Source organism: Mobula hypostoma, chromosome 5 (assembly GCF_963921235.1).
Source record: "Mobula hypostoma chromosome 5, sMobHyp1.1, whole genome shotgun sequence".
Taxonomy (NCBI): Eukaryota; Metazoa; Chordata; class Chondrichthyes; order Myliobatiformes; family Myliobatidae; genus Mobula; species Mobula hypostoma.
Window position 1 is genome coordinate 16,226,136 of NC_086101.1, and position 25,848 is coordinate 16,251,983.

General features: G+C 45.3%; 1 protein-coding gene and 1 long non-coding RNA gene across 11 annotated transcripts in view; one reads left to right on the forward strand and one right to left on the reverse strand.

Annotated features, from left to right (window-relative positions):
- Positions 1 to 25,848, reverse strand: part of LOC134346638 (discoidin domain-containing receptor 2-like) — a 146,443-nt gene that overhangs the window by 63,878 nt on the left and 56,717 nt on the right. The window contains exon 1 of one of the 10 annotated variants that reach the window (XM_063048111.1): positions 24,222 to 24,437. The exons of 5 other annotated variants lie outside the window; for them this stretch is intronic. The gene's annotated coding sequence lies outside the window, so the exon portion shown is untranslated. Of the gene's footprint in view, positions 1 to 32; positions 742 to 3,341; positions 3,474 to 16,799; positions 17,046 to 24,221; positions 24,438 to 25,848 lie in introns of those variants that run through there. 4 more of the 10 variants (XM_063048108.1, XM_063048113.1, XM_063048110.1 and 1 more) reach the window with 4 other exon arrangements.
- On the forward strand, positions 104 to 24,546 carry LOC134346639 (uncharacterized). Its single transcript, XR_010017973.1, has 3 exons — positions 104 to 224; positions 8,778 to 8,899; positions 24,434 to 24,546. It is a non-coding gene; the product is annotated as an uncharacterized LOC134346639 (long non-coding RNA).

Consider the following 25,848-nt stretch of genomic DNA (forward strand, 5'->3'; position numbering starts at 1 on the left):
CACCCCGCCACAGATCCTCCCCGTATAGTTACCGGGCGCAAGTTGTCTCGGAAGGGATGAATCTGCGCGCACGGGCCGATTGCTTTTCTCGGTGACCCTCTCCCAGATTGTAGATTAACAAGGTGGCTCAGGAGGCGCTGAACAATGTCCCGGTCGACTCTCTCGTCGAGGAACCTCCGCCTCGCAGGCAACGTCGCACGGGGGTTCCCGGTAGATATTATCCGGTCAGTTGAATTTTTTTTTGTGGAGTGCGTGAAGCAGTGGGTGATTTTAAAACGCCAGCCGGTTAGTGCGACCAGCAACTCCGTGCACTGACAAAGGCACGGGTGAAAGGCTTCGCTAAACTGCGACTATAGCACAAAAGAGCGAGTTTACTCCGCTCCCCCTCCCACCAGCCAGGCAGCGACGCGGTTGAATAAACAGCACCTCCGTTCATTCCGAACACAATGAATTCCGCGCTGGCAGCGACCTCTGGCACGCTGGTCTGCCCATAAACAAGATCAGGGCTCGTCTCCGGGCGACAAGTCTCTCTGGAATTTCGGCGCAGAAGAGGTTAACAGACAGGTGTTCAAGGAGGGGGGGAGCAGGCTGGGCTTGAAGAACAATCTTTGTGCCTTCGTGTTGGGCCGGGGCGGAGAGAGTTCTCCTGTAGACCCGGGGAACGGGAGTTATTTCCCCCCCTCTCTCTTGCATTCCTTACGTTGGAATGGGAATTAGCAACTACACTAGCGTGTAACCGTAAAGGGACAAGTGTTTCCCGCAAAACAGTGAAACACGCGGCCCAACGCCTCCCGAGTACGGTGCAGTGCCGGGGTGGTGGTGGGGGGGTTGAAGATCCCACGGTTAACCCTTGGTGCTCCGCTCGTTCACTTACTATCAAGACGCCGATTTAAATGTCAGGGGGCATCGCCCACTCTTTTTTGTATTTTTCGAAGAGTAGAGGTCCCCATCCTTTTGCAGCACCCCTCGCGGCTGTGCTTTAGAACCGCAGTCAGCGGGCGCGGAGATAGGGACGCCAATCGTGGCACAGCAAGATCCCACAAGACCGAGGACTGGTTAGTCTAGAATGTGGTCGGTAGCCAACCGTAAAAGGAGAGGGGTGCAGAGGGGCAGTTATTTAAAGTATAGCCCAGCACACAGGACGCAGGTGGGGAAAGAGTTTAGTTTTACAGAGCAAGATCCCACAGGGTAAATGCGGCAAAGCGAGGAAGAAAGACGATGGGTGGGCGGTGGCCAGGTCACGCGTGTGGGAGGGGGGCGGCGGGGAGGAGAGAAACACGAAGTGTAACCGCACATGTTTACTTCTGCACAGCAAGATCCCAAAGGGTTGAATGGATAGTCCGGACGAGTGTGGGCGGTGGCCAGGACAATGTAAGGAGGGGAAGGAGAGGATTGGGGGTGGAAGAGAAATTTCAGACGTGCAGCGGGGGGGTTGCTGGTGTGGGGAATTTGGTCCTGAGCAGCAAGTTTTCAAGGTGTTGATATGGCAAGGTGGGCACGTGCGTATTCTGGAGGGGTGTCACCATAGGTGGAATAAGAAAAGGGGAACTTGTCACACAAGGCATAGTAGCCCAGAGGGCAAGTCTTGCACAGGTGAGACCCCACAATCGATGCTGGCAGCCGGGGAAGAGGGGGTGGGATATTGTAAACAGTTGCCCAGAACACCTGGAGAGAAAACGCTCAAAGAACATCTCCGTTGCTTTCTGCTGAGTACAGGAACAGACATACTTGGATTGTGCACAGCCCTGAGACATTCATTAGCAGGTCCACTGCAGTCGGTTCAGGCAGGACAACAGTCCAACAGTTGGTTGGCCCAAGGAAGCCTCAAATCCATAGGCAAGAGGGCCATCCTACAAGGCCAGGGCTCCTCTCTCAAGCCCATGTTCAAGAGAGTTCCTTCCATAATTTGTACAAAAGAAACACATCCCAGATTCACAGAGTCAAACAACAAGGAAATAGGCCCTTCAGCCCAACTTGACCATGTTGACTAAAGTATCCACCCAAGTTGGGTCTCATATTTGGTCCACATCCCTCTAAACTTTTATCTTTATACTTACCCTTCTCCAGCCTGAGAGAGAGTCCAAACTTCCGTGTCTGGAATCTTCCCAACTGCATCACCTCCAGCAATGCAGTCATACAGCACAGAAACAGGCCCTTCGGTCCATCATGTCCGTGCCAGCCATGTTGCACAACAGGGGTTACCAACTTCTTTTATGGACCAATACCATTAAGCAAGGGGACCATGGACCCTAGTTTCAGAACCAATGGATGTACACTAATCCAATTTACCAGCACTTGGTCAATAGCCTTCCACACTTTCCAAATTCAAGTGTTTGCTCAGAAACTTAAACGTTGAGAGTCTCAGTCAGAGCATTCCAGATTCCAAGCACTTTCTGTTTAATGGGAGAGAAATTCTTCCTCTCCAAACATTCCTTTACTTTCTGCTCTCAAGGAAGTAACCTTTATCACTCCAGCAACATCACCGATGAGAATGGACCTTATTTATCGAGAGTCTTCTATCTTTCTGAGACTAGGAGGACCCCTAATAGGTACCTAAAAGTACTGGAGAGAGAGGCCTCCAAGAATGGCTCACAAGTCCTCCAAACCCACTGGTAGGAGAACCAAATCAAAATTGGCAACCTCCCCTTTGACCAATGTCCCACCATCTGGGATCTCAAGCTGCCTATCCCACTCTCCTGTCAGACACCAGATTCCTGGCACATTTTCCTGTTCTCTGATGCCAGGGAGTTACCCAGTTGGGCACAGGAAAAGGCTTAAGGGAAGTTCTTCAAACCTCCTTGGTAAGCGGGCAAATCCTGTTTCCCCACCCCAATTCCTGAGAGGAGGAAAGAGAGATTAGCTTTATTTGTCCTATGTACATCAAAACATACAGTGAACTGCATCATTTGCATCAAATCAAATCAAAGATTGTAGTGGTGGCAGTCCACAAGTGTCAGCACGCTTCCAGCACCAACATAGCATGCACACAACTCACGAGCCCGAACACATACATCTTTGGAGGAAACTCACGCGGTCACGGGTAGAACGTTGCAAACTCCTTACAGGCTGCGATGGGAATTGAACCGTGGTCAGAGCTGTTGCTGCTGCAAGGCGATGTGCGAGCCACTATGCCACCATGCCACCCTATGGCATGCAGGATGATGCTGGCATTCCTGCCTCAGGGGAAACTGAAGAGGTGTCCCCTGCTCGAAGTGGAGAAAGGACTCTCAGGCTGATGCTGGAGTCTGCGCCTTGGGAATGTGGTGTGAACGGAAAGGGTGTCCCACCTCCCAAAATGCCAGGCAAGCGCCTCCAGCTCCAGAAGAACCCACTGTCCTCACCTGGCTCACCTCAGCACTGAAGTTAAGGAGAGCAGAGAGATCCTGGGGGACGGCCTGAGAAGATGATCTGGTTGCTTGCTGGCTCTGCGGTTCCAATTTAATTCATTACTCGTCTCCTCGGTCACACAAAGGCCCCTTCAGCAGCACTGACATCACTCCATGACTCACTCTGAGCTGCTCTGAATCCTAATCAGCAACAAGGCACGTGAGAGAGGGAGTTTGCACACAGGCACCTTGAGGCAATCAATGCCGCAGTCCTCCTCCCTTCAGGTTGGGGCGGGTGGGGGGAGTGAAAGGGGTATGCTTCTTCTCCTCGCCTGTCAATAGGACAGGTGGGTCTATGCATTCTGTTAAAATGGGTTGCAGTTACTGTCACAGGAGGCTCTGATGGTGTAGTGTATGTGTACACAAACTGTCACATAGGCAATGGGACTGGGTGGGACAGTGAGTCCTCTTCCCCACCCCTCCTGGACTGGGAATGCATGCTGTTCCCCTCTTTCCCCCTCTCCCCCTCTGTTCCAGGGTCTCATGCTGTCCCCTCCCGCCCGGGGATCGGGTCACACATTGTCCTATCCCCACCCTCCATAGCCCAGTCGCACGCTGTTCTCCACCCCTCCACAACCAAAGTCTCACACACTGTCCTCTCTTCCACCCCCAACCCAACCTCCTGGGACCAGGGTGGTATGTTGTCCTCTCCCTCCCCCACCTGGGACTGCACACTGTCCTCTCCCCACCTCCAAGATGAAGGTCCCAGGGTCGCACACTGTCCTCTCGCACCCACCCCCCACCCCGACCTCCAGGGACCAGGGTTGCAAACTGTCCTCTTCCTCCTCTAGGGCATTGGGTCCAAGCATCCCCTCCCCGCCTCTAGGACTGAGCATGGAGAGGCAGTGTCAGACAGTGTCCAACCAAGATACTCAAACACTCTCCTACACAGACACTGCCCATATCTTTTTCCCCTATATACCTTAGCCTGAACTGCCTTAATCAGCGCCCCATCCCCTCAGACCACCTGGTTTCTAAACCCTGGCAGCTCAGTTTCCCCGTGATCCTCAAACCCATCCAGCCTTTGTCCCAGCAGTTCCCTCAAACACAACCTGGTGTATAAATGATCTGTCCCAATGGAGAAAGAGGGCACAAGAAAGAATCAGTCCCAGCGGGGGAAGTGTGTGACCCACTGCCCTACCGGGCCTCAGAGTGGGGAAGGACAGTGTGCGACCCACTGCCACACCAGGTCCCAGAGGGGGAAAGAGGACAGTTGTGCTTATGACATTAGTGCTGACCACAAGTGCAAGTCATTCAAATTTCAAAGTAAATGTATAATCAAAGTACATTCATGTTATCATATACATCTCTATGATTCATTTCATGCAGGCACATTCAATAAATCCAATAAACATTATAGAATCAACAAAAGATTGCAAAAACAGGGCAAACAACCAGTGTGCAAAAGTCTACAAACTGGGCAAATACAAAAAAAGCGATAAATATAGAACCTGAGATGAAGAGTCCTTGAAAATAAGAATAGTTCAGTGAGGGGACAAGTGAAGTTGAGTTCTTATCCCCTTTGGTTTAAGAACCTGATGGTTGAGGGGTTCCTGAACCTGGTGGTGTGGGTACCTTCTTCCTGATGGCAGCAGTGAGAAGACAGCATAACCTGGGTGGTGAAGGTCCTTGATGATGGATGCTGCTTTCCTGCGACAGTGCACCGTGTAGTTGTGCTCGATGGTGGAAAAGGGCTTTACCTATGTTGGACTAGGCTGTATTCATTACTATTTGTAAGATTTTCTAATGAAGGATATTGGTGTTTCCAAACCAGGCTGTCATGCAGCCAGTCAATATACTGCCCACCACACACCTATAGAAGTTTATTAAAGTTTTAGATGTCATGCTGAACCATCATAAACTGCCATGCTTTCTTCATAATTGCACTTAAGTGCTGGGCTCAGAACAGGTCCGCTGAAATGATAATACTGAGAAATTTAAAAGTTGCTGACTCATTTCCCACCTCTGATCCCCCATTGAAGACTAGCTCATGAATCTCTGGTTTCCTCCTCCTGAATTTTGTTGAATTTTACTCAATGAAGTGAAAAGTCAGGAATTCCCACCAGATCTGGAAGGATCACTTTTTATCTGGTCTTCTGGCACAGGATCTTGTGGTCCACACCCACCACAGGCAACAGATGACAGCACGAACTTCCTGCCTGCCACCAGCTAGATTTTTACACCAATCCTCTGGGAATCGGCCGAGACCCTGACTTAAATCCGAGCTGCTAAGAATAAACTCTTCAACTGGTTTGGGCTTCCATTAAGTGGAGTAGGAGATGGCACAAAGGTGAGAAGATCAGCTGTCAACCAATCCAGTGCAGGGGGGCAGGGGGTTTGAGCAGCCTCCTTCCTATCTTCACCTTGATACTGGAGGGACTAGCTGAGACCGATTGAAATGGGAACATTTTATATGAGGAAAACAATGTTATTTTTAGTTTTGCCTTCTCAATGTGGCCTCAGCCCTCTTTGTCATAGGCCTAAGCCTCCCACCATCAAAAGTCAGTGCCTCACGAAGGCAGCTTTAATCATTAAGGACCCTCACCATCTGGAACGTGCCCTCTTGGCATTAGTACCATTAGGGAGGAGTTACAGGAGTCTGAAGACACAGAACGTTTTAGGAACTGCTTTTCCTCTGCCATTAGATTTCTGAACAGTCCACAAACATTCCCTCACTATTCCTCTTCTGCAGTATTTATTTTATACTGTAATTTATAGTATTTATGATTTTCGCTGTTCTGCTGCCACAAAACAATAAATTTCACCTATTTGTCAGTGATAATAATCCCGATTCTCGCGGAGCAGGACACAAGCAGCGGGCAAAAACTTTGTCACCATGGCAACCGTCAGGCTTTGCGGCCTAGTCTGCTCCTATTTGCCAAGTCCTCATTACCGAGATTAAAAAGCAGCCACCATCCGAAAATCAGACAGTGAAATCATTATTAAAAAATCCACCGCAGTTCAATTTGCAGGTAATACGACATTCTTTAAGGAATTTGCGATTCTCGACAATCAGCGCATTAGCGAGTAGTGTGAAACTCTTCCGTGGTCAATTCTCTGTCAGATAGGGCTGCTCTCTGTATCTCTGTGTCCGTACCAGCCACCAGGCCTGTTTGTTTGCGCGCCCAGCGTGAGCCTCTTCTGTTGGTGAAGCATTAATTATTAACCCGCTGAAGTTGAGCCGTCTAGACTCAGCGTCGGGCCCCTCTCCTCGCCGCCCGCAGCCTCCACTCCTATTTCTTCACCTTGGGGGGTGGGAAGGGGCGGTTCATTTCAGGCCTCGTAAAAGCTGCTGAGGCAGTCCCTATGGTTGGGGCTGGGGGAATCTGGAGGATTTTAACTGCAACTCTGATGTAAAAGAATTCCAACCCCTCTCGGGTGCAATGTTAACCCTTAAACAGCGTCAATAAAGACAAGGCAGGTCACCCGGTCATTATTGCCCGTGGGATCCTATTGTACTCGCTCCGAGCTTGCGTAAACTGAAAAAAAACTCATCTTAAAAAAGAATGTCAGACCCAGTGAAGGCGACAAACAATCAAAGTTCAAGTTCAACGTAATTTTAATATCAAACTATATGTCACCGTATAGTACCTTGAGATTAATTATAAATACCTGCAAGAAAATTAAACTACAATAATCAATGAAAAACTGCACACAAAGACTGACAAAGTGCAAAAGATGACAAATCATTACAAATAAAAAAGTAAATAAATATACAGAGTACATGAATAGTAGCATCCTTGAAAGTGACTCCATATATCGTGGGGTCATAAAACAGAAATTTACAGCACATTGCAGGCCCTTCTGCCCTCAATGTTTTGCTGACCATGTAACCTAATCCGGAGTCTGCCTAGAATTTCCCTACCGTATAGCCCTCTATTTCTCCATGTACCTCTCTCAAAGCTCTTAAAAGCCCCCATTGCATCCACTTCTACTACCGCCACTGGCAATGCATTCCATACACCCACTGCTCGTGTGAAAAACTTTCCCCTACATCCCCTTGGTACCCATTTCCAAGCACTTTAAAACTATGTCCCTTTGTATTAGACATTTCAGCCCTGGGAAAAAGTCTCTGGCTATCCACACGATCAATGCCCCTCATCATCTCATACATAGTTCAGTACAAGTCAGTTCAGAGTTTGTGCACAGTAAACTACAAACCATGATAGCACGTGCAGGAAGGGGAGGCATATTGAAGAAGAGCATCTTTGGTGGTAAGGAGGTCCCTCACTAGCTCTGCTGTGGGGGGGGGCAGGGGGTGCTCTGCCACAATGGTAGATTATGGTCTTTGGGCTAACAGGCGATAAGATAATAGAGGAATCTGGACTGAGGAAGGGAGGGAGTCTCTTGTCTCTTTCCATCTCCTTCAGCCAGTCGAAATGAATTCTTGTCCTCCTTGGTGAAGAGGTTGGGTACTGCTGGTTGAGAGGGTTAATCTCTTGCTCTGGTTGCAAGCAGGGGTCTGACTGTGAGTGTGTGAGAGGGTTAATCCCTTTTCTGTGCAGTCTGGGTTCTGACTATGAGTGGGAGGTGTTGGGGGAGGGGATCAATTCCTCTGGTCTCTACAGGCTGGGAGCCAATGTAAATGGCGAGCAGTGGGGGAAGAGGGTTAATCCCTCTGTTAGGTACAGGCTGGGGTCTGACTACGAGCTGGAAGCAGTAGGGGAGAAGATTAATGCCTCTGCTAAAATCACAGGATGCCCGAGGTGAAAAACAGAGATGGAGGAGATACAAGGAGACAGCATTGTTGTCTCCAGGCTGTTGTAAACTTGCGGTTAGCCTTATCTTACTCGCCTGTGGCAATTGGCATTCACTCGGAAAGATCCAAAACCATGTATGAGGGCTTAGAAGAAACACGTTCACAGTCGAACGAGTTTCGACCTGACACACAAAGTAAACACAGCAATAATTCGTGTGAAAAAAAACATCCCAGATTCTCAAGAGTTAAACTGCAAGGAAGAGGGCCCTTCAGCCCAGCTTGACCATGTTGACCAAGATGGGTCCCATTTACCCATATTTGGTCTACATCCCTCTAAACTTTATCTTTATATTTATCCCAATGTCCTTTAAAATGCTGATAAATGTATATGCCTCAACAACTTCTTCTGGCATCTCCATATATGGACCACTCTGAGTGTAAAACACGTCCCTCGGGTCATTTTTAAATCTCCCTCTCACCTTAAATCTATTCCTTCAGTTCTTTAGTCTCTTTCACTGGAAAAACATACTGTATCCACCCATCTATAGTCATGATTTTATACACCTCTACAATGTCACCTCTCAGTCTCTGACATTGCAATGAATAAGGTCTAGCCTGCCCAACTCAGGCCTGTAATTTAGGCCCTCAAATCCTGGCAACATTCTCATTAATCTTCTGTGATCTCTTTCCAGGTTAACGATGCCCTTCCTATCAAAGGGGTGACAAAACTGCCCACAATACCCCAGGTCCATCATGGGTCAGATGCCGTCCCCACCATCTTGAAGACAGCTTCGAAAGGAGATGACTCAAGAAGGTAGTATCTATTATTGAGCACCCTCACCATCCTTTTCTTATTTCTACAATCAGGGAGGTGGTACTGGAGTCCAAAGACCTATACAACATTACTGAAACAGCCTCTTCCTCTCAGCCACCAGATTTCTGAATGTTCCATAAACACTACCTCAATATTTTGTTGTCTTTTTGCACTACTTATCCATTTTATATTTCTTATTGCAACTTATAGTAATTGTTTCAAATAAATTATCAAAATACATACATGTCACCATATTCAACCCTGACATTCCTTTTCTTGCAGGCATACAAAAATCCATAATAGAATAAAAACTATAGAATCAATGAATGACCACACCAGCTTAGGCATTCAACCACTGTGCAAAAGACATTAAACTCTACAAATACCAAAATAAAGAAATAATAGTAATAAATAAACAAACAAACAAACAATAAGTATCAAGAACATGAGATGAATAGTTCTTGAAAGCGAGTCCATAGGTTGTGGGAACATTTCAATGATGGGGCAAGTAAAGTTATCCCCTTTGGTTCAGGAGTCTGATGGTTGAGGGTTAATAACCATTCATGAACCTGGTGTGTGAGTCCTGAGGCTCCTATGCCTTTTTCCTGATGGATAGCATCTCTTGGGGGCTCGGGGTCCCTGATGATAGATGCTGCTTTCGTGCAGCAACACTTCATGTACATATTCTTGACTGATTAAGTAAAATGCTTCACCTCATTGATGCCTTCCAATACCAACTCCAGCTTCACCTGGTACCTAAAAACCTATCTACCTCTATCAACAGCTGGGTTCACTGGCACAGAATTCTTCATATTCGATGCCCACGAAGAGATTTCACTTCATCCGTCCCAAATGGTCCAGGATTTTGACTCCAGAATCCAGATATCCCAGCCAAGGAAAACAGCAACTCTGTACTCACACTAGGCAAACTTCACTTCAATAAAATCCCCTCTTTTTCCTGAGCATTAGCCTCAGCCCAAAGGGAAGTCCCTTTAGAACAGAGATGAGGAGGAATTTCTGTAGTCAGGTGTTGAATCTGTGGAACTCTTTCCCACAGAGGGTCTGTGGAGGTCAAGTAGATGGGTGTATTTAAGGTATATATTAATAGTTTCTTGAGTAGTGGAGGGGGTTGGGGTTCATGGGAAAAGTCAGGAGAAATAGGGTTGCTAAAGAAATATTGGTGAGAGCAGACTAGATGGGCAGATTGACCTAATTCTGCTCCTGTAGCTTACGGTTTTTCTCCGAACTCAATTCGTTGCCAAGGATTACTCTTCAAGTTTATGACTTAATCATTTCTTCAAAACTGGTTTCATTCAATAGCTTACAAACCAGCAATTGTTTGGTTCATAATGTTGCATCGCAAGCTATTAAAACCACAACAGGCTCTCAATTTCCTTTAATATCTATGCATATGAGAAAACATCAGATTACATAATAGAATAGATTAAAGTTCCCAGGTACTGCGATTAGCTTTGGATACAGTCTATATCATTAAATCCACTGTCGCTAGCACAGTAACACAGCTCCCGAACTTTTCTCATAACACAGGTCTTTCAGTCCATTAATGCAGCTGTTGGTGGTACTACCTCTCAGGTTTGATCTGGTGCTCGGCCGTGCATTGAGTTTGCAGTCGCCCCATCCAAGTTTCCTCCCATGTTACAAAGATGCGGTAGGTTGAATGGCCACTGTGAATTATCCCTAGGGTCAGTAAATGGTACCCAAGTTCTGAGAGCTGGCATGAACTCAATGGGCTGAATGATCTTTCACACTGTAAATTAAAAAGAGTAACCTTTTCTTTAACAAAAAAGGGATAACATGCCCTTCCACTCCAAGGTGCCTGCACCGCTCAATTACACCCATTTGACTAATTACAGCTTACTAACCTGTACACCTTTTGTATGTGGGAGGAAACTAGAGCACCAAGAGGAATCCTATGCGGTCATGGGGAGAACGTGCAAACCCCTTACAGATAGCAGTGGAATGTATATTCCTAAACTCAGTTCCCCATTCTCTGCCACTTTTCCAACTACTCCCTGCAGGTCCTACTACTCAAGCCAATTAGGCTACTAAGCTGCACACCTCTGGGATGTTGAAGGAAACTGGAGCACCTGGGGAAAATCTGCGCAGTCAGAGGGAGGAAACACCACACAGACAGCACCAGAGGCCACGATTGTACCTGGGTTTCTGAAGCTGTGAGTCAGTGCCTCTGCCCACTCTCCATTTTAGTGTCAGCCCTTCACAACTGCTCCCAACCCAGACCCAGTGAGAAGCCAGCAGCAACTCGCAGTTCTACAGAACACTGGGTAGCAAATGGTTTGGGTGCTTTTGGGATGGGATCCCAAGAGTTTGAACAAGTATCCCATAGAAGGAGTGGGAGTTGGATTATACTGGGGATTTCCATGGAGCTCTGCAGAAATTGTTCCAACTGCTCAAAGCACATAGTGTTCAGAAAACAAGAATGTTTGGCATTGACACTCACTTCCCATTTCATTAGGTACAGAGTTGAACCTGGTGTGAGCATCTGCTGCTGTAGCCCATCCATTTAAAGATTCTATGTCTTGTGCATTCAGAAATACTTTTCTGCACACTACTGTTTTAACATGTGGTCACTTGAGTTACTGTCACCTTCCTGTCAGTTTAAGCTAGTCTTGCCATTCTCCTTTGACCCATCTCATTAACAAGGCACTTTCACCCACAAAATTGCTACTCACTGGATTTTTTTTTTTGTTTTTTGTACCTTTCTCTAAACTCCAGAGACTTGTGTGTGAAGATCCCAGGAGATCCACCATTTCTGTGATACTCAAGCCACACGGTCGGATACTGATATCATTAAACAGTCAGTCACTTGAATCACGTTTCTTCCCCATTCTGATTTTTGGTCTGAACAACTAAAGCTCTTGACCATGTCTGGATGTTTTTATGCAATGTAATGCTGCCACATGATTAGCTGATTAGATATTTGCATACTTGTGTCTAGTAGCACTTAGATCCGCAGTGATGAAATATTTCGAGAGGTTAATGAAAAGACACATCTTGGCTGAAAAGGAACTTAGATATGCTTCATTGTGCCACCTGGCACAACAGGTCACAGCAGATGCCATTCCACTGGCTCTTCATTCAACTCTGGAATATCTGGATAGCAAAGATGCATGCATCAGGATGCCAACTACAGCTTGGCAATCCAATACCATCAATCCCTCAAGACCAATCAATAAGCTTCAATATCTCCTTGTGCAATTGGATCCTCAATTTCCTTACTTGCAGACGACATTCAGTTTGGATTGGCAACATCTTCCCCACAATCTCCATCAGCCCAGGTGCACCACAAGCCTGCGTGCTTAGCCCCCTGGTCTACCCGCTTTACACATAATGAGGCAAAACACACCTCCAATGTCATACTTAAGTTTGCTATCACACCACTGTCGTTGACTGATGGAACTGTATATAGGAGGGAGATGGAAAACCTGGCTGAGTGGTGTCACTAAGACAACTTCTTACTCAATGCTAGCAAGACTACGAAGCTGATTATTGACTTCAGCAGGAGGAAACCAGACGTCCATGGGGCAGTCACCTGCGGGGGTTCAGAGGTGGAGAAGATAACAACTTTAAATTCCTTGGTGTTATCATTTCAGAGGACCTGTCTTGGGTCCAGCACGCAAGTGCAATTACGAAGAAAGCTCCTCTACTTCCTTAGGACGTCACGAAGTTTCCGCATGACATCTAAAACACTGTCAAACTTTTACAGGTGTGTGGTGGAGAGTGTTTTGACTGGTATGGAAACACCAGTGCCCTTGGATGGAAAATCATACAAAAAAATAGTGGATATGGCCCGGTCCATCACAGGTAAAGCCCTCCCCATCACTGAGCACATCTACATGGAATGTTGTCGCAGGAAAGCAGCATCCATCATCAGGGACTCCCACCACCCGGGTCATAATGCTGCCATCAGGAAGGTGGGACAGGAGCCTCAGGACTCACACCACCAGGTTTAGGAACAGTTATTACCCCTCAACCATCAGGCCTTTGAACCATAGGAGAATATCTTCATTTACCCCATCAGTGAACGGCTCCCACAATCTATGGCCTCACCTTCAAGGACTCTTCATCTCACGTTCTCAATATTTATTGTTTTTTTTTTTCTTTTTGTATTTGCGCCATTTGTTGTCTTTTGCAGACTAGTTGTCCGCTCTGTTGCTGTGATCTTTCATGTTATTGGATTTACTGATCATGCCTGCAAGAAAATGAATCTCGGGATTGTATGTGATGATGTACATGTACTTTGATAATAAGTTTACTTTGAATAATGAATGTGTTTACGGGTGTGCCTAATAAAGTGGCCACTGTGTATATGGCATTCTTTTAACCCCGGAAAACCTCCGAGAAAAAGCATCTTCAAGGTACTGAGAATGTAAGACTTAAGACAACATATTGTGACAAATTTTAAGTTGCAGGATACTTTCAGGGAGGAGAGACAGAGACAGAGACAGAGACAGAGAGAACTGTAGTACCCAAGGCCCAGGCAGTTGAAGGCACAGCTGCCCTTGAATATAGGCCAGAAACAGAGGCCCCAATTCCCCAGGACCTTGTTCAGTCAGAGGGATTACATAATTTTGTCTGTATCATCATTCAACACTCACCATGATGTCAATCTAATCCATTAAGGGTTCATTTTACTCTTATGATATCTTCCACAAGAAACCCCACTTTACCACATTTCACCTTTGACCTCCCACTCCCAAGATGTGCCAACTAAGTCCTCAGGATTTTGGTTTAAAAAAAAGCACCTTACTCAACTATGTTACAGTTCAGTATCACTCACTCCTCTTAGTCTGAAGGTCTTGACCTCTTGTACAACAAGATGGGCTCCTGACCTCACAATCTACCTCGTCATGCCCCTTGCAACTTATCATCTGCCTGCAATGCACTTTTTCTGAGACTTTATTCTTTTTCCTTACGATTTTCCCCTTATGCTACCTCTATGTTCTGATGTGGTGAAATGATCTGCATGGAAGGACTGCGAAAGAAAGTTTCTCATTGTACTTCTGTACAAGTGATAATACTGTAATACACCAGTTTCCCAATTTTACCACTCCCTTGAACCCAGGTCAACACTCCTAGTTTGTGAAAAACAGAACATAGAACAGTAGAGATTTGGAATGGGCTCTTCAGCCCACAATATCTATTCCAAGCATGACGTCAAATCAATCTAATCTCTTTGCCTGCACATGATCCAGATCCCTTGAATACAAATACAAAAAGCTTAAAATATGAAATAAAAACATTAAATGTGGAAAGCATCAGCAGGTCAGGTATCTGCTGAGTAGAAGACATTATGATCAATGGCATGTCATGAGCACAGCAGTACAGTGCAATACATTAAAATGACTAAATTATAATAAGAAATATTTATTAAAATTTAAGTAATGAAAAAGTGAGGTAGTGTTCATGGCCCATTCAGAAATCTGATGGCAGAGGGGAAGAAGCTGTTCCTAAAATGTTGAGTGTGGGTCTTCGGGCTCTTGTACCTCCTCCCTGATGACATGATTGAGAAGAGGGCATGTCCCTGAAAGCAAGGATCCTTAATGACGGATCCTCCAAGTGTTCCACTGTCCTCCAGGTTTGGGGGTTCAACTCAAGGCTAACAACCCTGACTGGTAAAACAAAAGTGTTACACAACAGCAGTGAAAAACGGAGGACCTTTACTGCTGCCCTAAATGCCAGTGGCATAACAGGCAGTAGGCTAATGATAGAAACTGCCTCCTCAGGGCATCACCTAATGAAGAAATCCACGACAGTGGGAGACGAGCACCCATGATGAATCTGGCTGAGGTTACAAGCCTCTGCATCTTCGTCCAAGTCTCAGATGGATTCGTCATCTTGCATTCCACCTTATCTTGCAACTTATTGTCTACCTGCACTGGGCTTTCTTTATAGCTGTTACACTTTATTCTGCATTCTGTAATAGTTTTACCTCAATGTACTGTGTAATGAATTAATGTTTTTCACTGTACCTCAGTACATGTAACAATAATAAACCAATTCCAAAGTTAACATCTAACATCACAGTCAGAGACAACTTTCTCCATGATTGCTGCCTGACCCAAGTGATCCAACATTTTTCTGCTATTACACTTTATTATTAGGTACACCCGCTTGTTAATGCCAATATCTAATCTGCTGATCATGTGGCAGCAACTCAATGCATAAAAGCATGCAGACATGGTCCAGAGGTTCAGTTGTTGTTTAGACCAGATATCAGGATGGGGAAGAAATGTGATCTTTGTGTAACGAAGTCCATCATCCTCGACCTCGAGGGATAGCCATGACAACTACGGAATGATTATTGGTGCAATACAGGGTGGTTTGAGATTCTCAGAACTGTTAATCTCCTGGGATTTTCACACAATCGTCTCTAGAGTTTACAGGGAATGGTGTGTAAAAAAACAAAATGCATGCAGATAGCGAAAACGTTATTAATGAGAGGGGTCAGGAGACTAGCCAGACTGGTTCAAGCTGACAAGAAAGTGAGATTAACTCAAATAACCACGCGTTACAACAATGGTGTGCAGAGAGCATCTCTGAATGCACAACACGTACCACCTCAAAGTGGAAGGGCTACAACAGCAGAAGATCTCTAACATATTAGGTACAGGTGTCACATAATAAAGCAGCCACTAAGTATTTCTGATACTGTCAGGGCTGGGCGCTGGGTTGTCAAAAAAGCTGCCTTTCATTTGGGGCTTCAACCCAAGGACTACTCTCCAGCATAAGATTCTGGGCGATGTTTTGTATCCCTTAGTCATTTTCCCCCACCCCCATGGTAGAGGGAGCTTTCCGTGCATAGATTATTTGCCCAGTTTCTGCCAGACGGAAAAGTGACCAGGATGCACTTAATAATTCCAATGTAGAAGATTGTCGAAGGATTTAAGTCCATATAGACTACATCAACCATAAAAAAAACACACGAAGACTTCCACAGATGTACCACGGACAGCATTAACTGGCTGCACTGGGGGTGTGTGTATTATATATATAGCACGGCCTCCATAATACCCAAGGCATCTACAAGGAGCGGTGCTTCAGAAAAGCTGCTTTGCAACAAGGACCCCCACCACCCAGGACTCTTCACATTGTTACCGTCAGGAAGGAGGTACAGAAGCCTCACGGCTCACACACTCAGCGATTCGGGTACAGCTTCTTCCCTTCTGCCATCCGATTTCTAAATGGATATTGAACCCATGAACATTATCTCACTACTTTTTTTAATTTCCATTTTTGCAGCTTGCTATTTAATTTTCATACACTGTAACTCGTTTTTTCAATGTTTGTCATGAATTGCATTGCACCGCTGCCGCAAAGTTAACAAACTTCACGACACATGGCGGTGATATTAAACCTGATTCTGATTCTCATGCAAACACTTCAAAACAAGGCAAGTTAAATCGCACAGAATCTCCCATAACAAAACTATGCTGAGTGTCACTTGATTAATTCTTAGGCACATTAATCCCAAAAAATTCTCCCCGCCCCTCCCCCCCGGGAATTTACCTACCACCAATATTTTATGAAGTCCTTTGAAATTTGTGGGTAAACACTCCCTTTAAAACACCTGGTTTAAAAGAATACTGCTGGAGGGAAGGGAAGCAAACTCCACACCCACTAAACGAAGGCACTTTTAATTACCGCACTCTACCGCTTAAAAAATAGCCAAGATGTTTCATAATGCTTGTGATATATTTCAAATTTGTTCACCTCTCCAACCATCGAGGAGTTGCATCCACCCCGAATTCGATAATAAACGGAGGCAGCGTGGATGCAGAGCGAGCTGAGGCGTTTTAGTGAGCGAAAGAGTTTGAAAGGTTTTCAACGCTTCTCTGCAAAGTTACGCCAGTCTAATTACCTGGAGGTAGATCAAAAAGCAAGCCTTCGCCTCTCGGACACCCAATGCAAAGAAAAATCTCGGTCCCTTCCCACGATTTCGCACTATCCGTCCCGGGATAGGGGAAGAGGATTTTCACAGTTAAGTGCCTGGAATTTCACAACTGCCTGCGCGCCGAGGTGAAACCATCCCCTAACTCTTGAATTCCAGCTCGCTCATTAACATAATGTATGCTGTCCTGTTTCTGGGGCGGAGGCAGCCAATGGGTTTTCCGGCTATCGCTCACGGGCCCCGCCCCTCTATCCCAACAGATTCTGTTTATGGGAGAAAGTGCGTGTGTTATCTCACTCTTTCCCTCTGTTTCCCTCCTCCACTACTCCTGCCCACAGCCATTCTCGCACAAACTAACTAAACCTTCCGAGAAGATTTCAGAATCAGGTTCGCCGAGGTAACAAATCCTACTCAACCTGTTGAGCGTGCGTGTTGTCGCCGCCCACTTCCCTGGAAACTGGCGTGAGAGGAGTAGCTCTTAAAGCGACAGCAACACGCAACTGCCGTTCTCCTTATTGGGAGTAAACTATGGTGCTGGTGAGAAATCCAACACCGACAATTCAGTGGTTCAAGAGAGGACAGTTTTTGGTATTGGTTTATTGTGTCACGTCTATGGAGGTACAGCGAAAATCATTACACCGTGTAAAGAGCTGGAATAATGTGAAACAATAACAATACAAAACAAAATGCAAAAGTTACCGGAAAGTGTGATGCAGGTAAATGATAAAGTGCAAATTCATTACGAGCTAGACTGTGAAGCTGAGAGTCCCTCTTAACGTTCAACAGGTCCATTCAAGAGTCTGATATCAATGGGACAGAAGCTGTCCTTGAGCCTATGACGCGTGCTTTCAGGCTTTTGTATCTTCTGCCTGATGGTAGAGGGGTGAAGAGAGAATGTCAGGGGGTGGGGTCTTTGATTATGTTGGCTGCTTTATCGAGGCAGGTGAAGTGACGCCTCACACGGAAGGTCTATCGGCCCTGAATGGAGGTACATGGGCAGGTGTAGTAATTGTCCCACTTGCAGGGAGATAAGTGGAGAGGAGAAGTTAACAAGAGAACGATCCCTACAGAAAGTGGAGGGATGGGCTAGAGAAAAATGTACTTAGTGGTGAAATCCCTAGGAGTGATGTGCTGGATGCGGAGGCTCATGGCGTGGTAGGCGAAACCAATCCCTGTTATGACAGTGAGAGGATAGTTTAAGGTCAGATAGGCGTGGCATGCAGGAGATGTAGGTGAGGCCAGCATAGTTGCTGGTGGAAGGGAAACTCCATTCTTTGAAAAAAGAGAACATCTCTGATGTTCTGGAATAGCAAGCCTCATTGCGAGATCAGATGAAACAGAGAACAAAGTTTTGTAAATCTGCAACATAACTTCCCAATTCAGTGCTGTGACTAGTAAAGGCAAGCAGACAAAACACCTTCTTTAAGACTCCTCCAACCTCTGCAGTCACTTTCAGAGAATTGTTTTTTTCAGAAATGCAAATATAAATTCAGCAACGTCACATGACCTGTCTGCAGTGCTTTATCAGAACTGACCAGTTCTGCTGTACATTGTCCACGTATAATATCAGCTGTGTCCCTCCTTTCACTAACACTGCTTGAGTTCTTTTGCGATTTTCCAACTGATCTACACCACATTTCTACAGATTAATTGGCTTCCTTTATCCGCATTCTTTTCCCCTGAAATGCACTCATTATCTTTAATTAGCTAGTTCCATCTAACTGTTATTACCATGGCATCTCTGGCCTCACCCTGTTGGTGATACTTCCTTAGTCATCTTCATCCTTCGCTCACTTTCTCTGCGACGTAAGGCAGACTCGTTTTCCTCAGTTCAGACGAGGGACCTTTACGTGAAAACTGGACGTGAATTCGTTAAGTGAGTGGGTAGAATTAGGCAAATGGTGTTTAGACCATAAGACATAGGAGCATAATCAGGCCATCCAGTCCATCGGTTTTGATCGCCATTCCATCATGTCTAATTTATTTTACATCGCAACCCCATGGTTTTCTCTCTGTAACCGTTGACCCCTTTACTAATCAAGAACCTATCAACCTCCACTTTAACCATACCCAATGGCTTGGCCTCCACACTCTGCCATAGTTGGATGCATCAGCAAGGGAGATGAGGTTGAGTACAGGGCTATGGAAGGAAACTTGTGAGCAGAATTATCTGCAGCTTAATGTGAAAAAGACTAAGGAGCTGGTGGTAGACCTGAGGAGAGCTAAGGTACCGGTGACCCCTGTTTCCATCCAGGGGGTCAATGTGGACATGATGGAGATTACAAATGCCTGGGGATACGAATTGACATTAAACTGGACTGGTCAAAGAACACTGAGGCTGTCTACAAGAAGGGTCAGAGCTGTCTCTATTTCCTGAGGAGACTGAGGTCCCTTAACATCTGCCGGACGATGCTGAGGATGTTCTACGAGTCTGTGGTGGCCAGTGCTATCATGTTTGCTGTTGTGTGCTGGGGCAGCACGCTGAAGGTAGCAGACACCAACAGAATCAACAAACTCATTGGTAAGGCCAGTGATGTTGTGGGGATGGAACTGGACTCTCTCACAGTGGTGTGTGAAAAGAGGATGCTGTCTAAGTTGCATGCCATCTTGGTCAATGTCTCCCATCCACTACATAATGTACTGGGTGGGCACAGGAGTACATTCAGCCAGAGACTCATTCCTCCGAGATGCAGCACAGAGCGTCATAGGAAGTCATTCCTGCCTGTGGCCATCAAACTTTACAACTCCCCCCTTGGAGGGTCAGACACCCTGAGCCGATAGGCTGGTCCTGGACCTATTTCATATGTTACTGGCATAACTTACATATTACTATTTAACTATTTATGGTTCTATTACTATTTATGGTGCAACTGTAACGAAAACCAATTTCCCCCGGGATCAATAAAGTATGACTATGACTATAATGCACGTTATTACATAAACATAATTATGAAAGGGATAGATAAGATAGAGGCTGGAAAGTTGTTTCCACTGGTAGGTGAGACTGGAACTAGGGGACATTGGCTCAAGATTCGGGGGAGTAGATTTAGGATGGAAATGAGGAAGAACTGTTTTTCCCAGAAAGTGGTGAATCTGTGAAATTCTCTGCCCAATGAAGCAGTGGAGGCTACCTCAGTAAATATATTTAAGACAAGAGTCGATAGATTTTTGCATAGTAGGGGAATTAAGGGTTATGGGGAAAAGGCAGGTAGGTTGAGATGAGTCCATGGCCACATCGGCCATGATCTTATTGAATGGCAGAGCAGGCTCGACGGGCCAGATGGCCTACTCCTGCTCCTATTTCTTTTGTTCTTATCTTCTTACAAGAGATTAGGAAGATGCTGGAAATCAATATATCAGCTCCCAGCTTCTCACTTCATACCCCTTTCCCATGCACCCTCCTTTCCCCTCACCTGCTTGACGTATTGCTTCCCCTCCTCCTACCTTCATATTCTGACTTCTCCCCCCTTTCCAATCTCGATGAAGGGTCTCAGCCGGAAACATGGACTGTTTGTTCCTCTCCGTACCTGACCTGCTCATTTCCTCCAGCATTTTGTATTTTCCTCATTGTTACATCTCACATCCTTTTTATATTAGGCTCAAAATGATTCATTGCTAACATTGCATTTGCCTTCCTTAACACTGACTCAACCTGTAAGTTAACCTTTAAGGAATCCTGCATGAGGACTCGCAAGTCCCTCTGTTTTCAGAATTTGCTCTCAATTTGAAAAATAGTCTGTGCATTTATTCCTTCTACCAAAGTACATCACCATACACTTCCCTACAACACATTCCATTTGCTACTTCTTTGACCATTCCCCTAACCTATGATGTCCATCTGTAGACTCTTGTTTCCTCAACACTGCCTGCCCCTCCATCTATCATCTGCAAACTTAGCCTTAAACCCATCAATTCCATCATCCAGATCATTAACATATAACTGAAAAGTAGTGGAGTCAACACTGACCCCTGTGGAATACCGGCAGCCAACCAGACAAGGAGTCGTATCGCCCAGGTACTGTGGCAGTATGTAAGCCAACGGTTTGCAATCATAGAGTTATACAGGACAGAACCAGAACATTTGGACAACCAAGTCAATGCCAACCATCAAGTGCTGTTGTATACCAATCTACCACAAATTCACCATGGTAAAGAAAGGACACCAGCTCCTCTTCCTCCTCAGATAGCAATCGAATCTTGGCATGTCCCTGTCGACCCTTATCAACTTTTGTATTTACACCATAGAAAGGATCCAATTGGGATGCACCACAGGTTGGTATGGCAACTGCTCTGCTCAAGACTGCAAGAAACTGCAGCGAGTTGCAAACACATCTCGGCACGTGACGAAAACCAGCCTCTGCATTGTGGACTCTCCCTACACTTCTTGCTGCCTTGGGAAATCAGTCAACATGATCAGAGACCCCTCCCACCACAGGCAACCTCTCTTCTCCCCGCTTCCATTGGGCAGAAGATACAAAAACTTGAAAACACAAACCACCAGGCTCATGGACAGCCTCTATACTGATGTTATAAGACCATTGAACAGATTACTTGTACAATAAAGATGAATTCTTGACGTCACAATCTACCTCGTCATGACCTTGCATCTTATTGTCTACCTGCGCTGCACTTTCTCTGTAACTGTAACACTTTAGTCTGCTTTTCCCTTGTATTACCTCGATGGATCTACATACTTACATTTTGAAACTAACTGCACAGATAGCATGCAAAACAGTATTTCGTTGTATCGTGGTGCATGTGACAATAATAAAATGATTACCAGTTAACGATTACTTACAGTAATCCCATTTTATCTGCACTATTCCTTTGGATTACTAGTCCAGTAAATTTTTCAAAGTTTTTAATACATTCCCAGTATTTTGCCTGCAGACTTATGTTTTATCTTCAGTTTGAAGAGCCACAGAAATGGGTTGAGGAGTGGGGTTTACTGGAACTTGTAATGAACCAATAGGCCAAATGTCCTATGTCCGTGTTATAATCATTCTGTGATTCTATTTCTTCTCTCTCTCTCTCTCCCTCTCTCTCTTTCTCTCTCACTCTCTCTCACATGCATCTCTCTCTCTCTGTCTCAGATGTCTGTCTACCTCTCTCTCTTTCACTCTCTCCCTTGTCCATCTCTCTTTCTGTCTCTGATGTCTGCTTGTTTTTCTCTCTCTCTCTCACATCTCACATTCTGTCTCCATCTCTCGTTCTCCGTGAACCCATGAACACTACCTCATCATTTCTTACTTCTGCGCTTTTTAAAAATTTCTGTGATTTTTGGTAATTTTATACTTCCGTTCTGCACTGCAAAACAACTAACATCATATCACCAACTGACATCACCGAGTCGACGATGATGGATCTGATCACCGTGAAAATCCAGTGGTCACAGGGAGAATATGCAAACTTCACACAAGAGGTCGAACCCAGCTCACTGGAGCTGTGGGGCAGTGGCTCCATCAGCTGCATCAAGCTGGCAGCCTTTGGGAGTTACAGCTAAAGGGAGGAAGGAATTCATTCAAAACAGTGATCATTGGATTTCTGGATATTCAGGGAATCAAGGGGGATGGATAAAGTGAAAGAAAATGATGTTGAATGAGCAAAAAATTTGGCGGTCCAATTTATCTCATTTTTATGTAATCTCACCTTGCTGTCTCACCTGTTTCAAATTATTTATTTAGACTAAATAAAAGCCAGGGGTCAAAAGTTATGGGGAGAAGGCAGGAGAATGGGATTGACAGGGACAATAAATCAGCCATGATGGAATAGTGCTGCAGACTCAATGGGCCGAATGGCCTAATTCGGCTGCTTTGTCTTATGTTTTTATCTCATTTTATTCTCTTCACATTCTCATCAAGTTCATCAACCTTCAAATTCTATCACTCACTCAGAAACTGGGGCAACTTAGAGAGGACAATTAACTTTCTAACCTGCATGAATTTGAGATGTGAGAGGGAACTGGAGCACCAGTGTGGAAGTCATAGGTGGTCACAGGGAGAATGGCAAACTCCGCACAGGTCAGGATTGAAGACAGTGGTTTAAGAATGTTGATCAAGTTACTACTTGGTGAAATTACTGAAAGCACAGTGGGTTCTGTTTGTCAGTTCCCAAATTAGAATGCTACGACTGCGCTGGGCATCGAATTCAGGTGTTCTATCAACACCTGAACTACCAGTAAGGAATGTTATCTTATCAGAGATGTTTTTGCAGGCTTGCAGGTGGGAAGATAGATTTAGCACAACTGGAATGTGTCCAAAGAAAGTCCAACAATTGCCAAGCTCCTTTCCTGATCAGGATTGATTTCAAAACATTTTTGTGACCAAGCAATGTTGATCTCCAATGCAGGACTCTGCAATTCCATTCCGCGTGGATGCTGCAAATTTGCCTGCCCTGCCCACTTTGCCAACTTTCTCCCCACTTGTTCTTAAAAGAAATGCCTTAAAGGCACCACCTCTTAGAACACAGCACAGTACAGGCCCTTTGGCCGACCTTTTAACCGACTGTAAAATCAATCAAACAATTCCCTCTTACACAGCCCTCCATTTCCCTAACATCCACATGCCTATCTAGAGTTTCTTAAATACCCCTGATGTATCTGCGTGTGCCACCGCTCTCTGCATAAAGAATTTTCCTCGACATTGTCCCTACACTTTCTTCCAATCACCTTAAAATATGCGCCCTCATATTAGCCATTTCTGCCCTGGTAAAAGAAGTCCCTGGCTATCCACTTGATCTAGGCCTCTTATCATCTTTTACACCTTTATCTAGTCACCTCTCCTCCTCCTTTGCTCCAAAGAGAAAAGCCTGAGCTCACTCAACCTATCTTCATAAAATATGCTCTCTAATCCAGGCAACCTCCGGGTAAATGTCCTCTGCACCCTCTCTAAAGCTTCGATATTCTTGGAGCGTAGAAGGTTGAGGGGGGACTTGATAGTGGTATTTAAAATTATGAGGGGGATAGATAGAGTTGACGTTTATAGGCTTTTTCCATTGAGAGTGGGGAAGATTCAAACAAGAGGACATGAGTTGAGAGTTAAAGGGCAGAAGTTTAGGGGTAACATGAGGGGGAACTTCTTTACGCAGAGAGTGGTATCTGTGTGGAACGAGATTCCAGCAGAAGTGGTTGAATCAGGTTCTATGTTGTCGTTTAAAGTTAAATTGGACAGATAAATGGGCAAGAAAGGAATGGAGGGTTATGGGCTGAGTGCAGGTCGGTGGGACTAGGTGAGAGTAAGAGTTCGGCATGGACTAGAAGGGCCGAGACGGCCTATTTCCGTGCTATAATTGTTATATGGTTATATGGTTATTCTTCCTAAAATGAGGCAACCAGAATTTAACACAAAACTCAAATTGTGGTCGAACCAGGGTTTCATAGAGCTGCATCATTACCTTATGGCTCCTGAACTTGACAGTCTGTTATGCTCTTCTGAGCATCAATCCTGCTCCTTGTTTGGGGCATCCTTAAAGGTATTCTTTATATGCCACTTGTTTCCAAAGCATGCTGTAATGTAGAGACAGGAAGAACTTCACCTGCACCCAGTAGCATCCCACAAGGTTCTCACTGTATGTTTACTTTTAATATCTGTTTCTTCTTCTCCAAGGATTGTCACCTTGTCATGGTGGAGAGGCTTTTGAGTTCCAGAGATCCTGCGAGTGACACCATCTGGAATTTAGCCATCTGGAACCTAGCTACTGGAAGTGCCAGCCATGATGGTAAGGTCAACTGGGAGGTTCTAGACAATGAGTGATTCAGCCAAGACCTCAACAGTGGAACTGGTGGAAGATGATCAAACATCATACTGGCGGTGAAGGTGGAGGAAGGCCGTAGCAGTGGAGGGTCCCCAGTTGTTTTGCACTCCATGCCACTGGACTCTGACCCTTGCATCAGCCTCGGAGATAGGAAGGCTTTGCAATTTTCTCACAGCTCCCTCCCCACCTCTCTAATCACATGTTCTAATCTTTCTCTGCTCTGACGGATTTCCTGAATTGTTCTTATCTGACCTGGAATGCATTGGCTGTTTATAAAGAAAACAGGCTAGCCTCTTTATTCACTAGAGGTACTCTTCAGACCTGAAAAATTAACCCTTTTACTCTCTCCCCATAGATGCTACCTGACCTGCTGAGTGTATCCAGCATTTTCTGTTCTTGTTTTAGGTTTTTAATATGATGCTTTTTTCACATTCCCAGTCCTGTATCCAATGAAACTCAGGAGAGGACTAAAGGTGCTCCCCCAACATGAGTTCCAGCAGTTCAGGTAACAGAAATTCTCTCTTAAGACTATAAAGTACAGAATGGAATTAGGTTATGCAGCTTATTGTGTCTGCTCTGCCATTTATTTGTGGCTGATTTTATTCAATCCCCTTTGCCTGCTTTCTCACTGTAACCCTTAACACCCTTACTAATCAAAAACCTATCAACCTCTGCCTGAGACAAACCCAATGACATAGCCTCCATGGTCCTCAGTGGTAATGGGTTCCACCACCTTCCGGTGAAAGAAATTCCTCTTCATATCATTTTTAAAGAGACATCCCTTCATTCTGAGTGTGTGTTCTTAGATCCTAGACTCTCTTACTAATGGAAACATCCTCTCCACATCCACTCTATCTAGGCCTTTCGGTATCCGGTAGGTTTCAATGAGAACCCCCTCATCCTTCCAAAATCCATCGAGGACAGGCCCAGTGCCATCAAATGCTTCTCATGTATTGAGCCAGGAAGGATCTTTGAGTACCAATATGTGATTTGCTGAAAGCCGTGTCACAGGCTGACAGGGTGGTGACTATGGCAGTTAGCACAAATGGCCTTTCATCAGTGTAAACAATAAAGTACAAGATCACTTGCTCCGAATAATACTTCATCTGACTCTGAGGAGTCAAAATAGGATTTAAATTAGCATTGCCATGACTTAGCACAGGCCACCTTAGAATGTTAGATTGCTATGTGGATGCAAATTTAGAGAGCTCTCATCCAACAAGGTACTGAGAACAAAAGTTGGGGTATTATGTTGGTGTGGAGTATT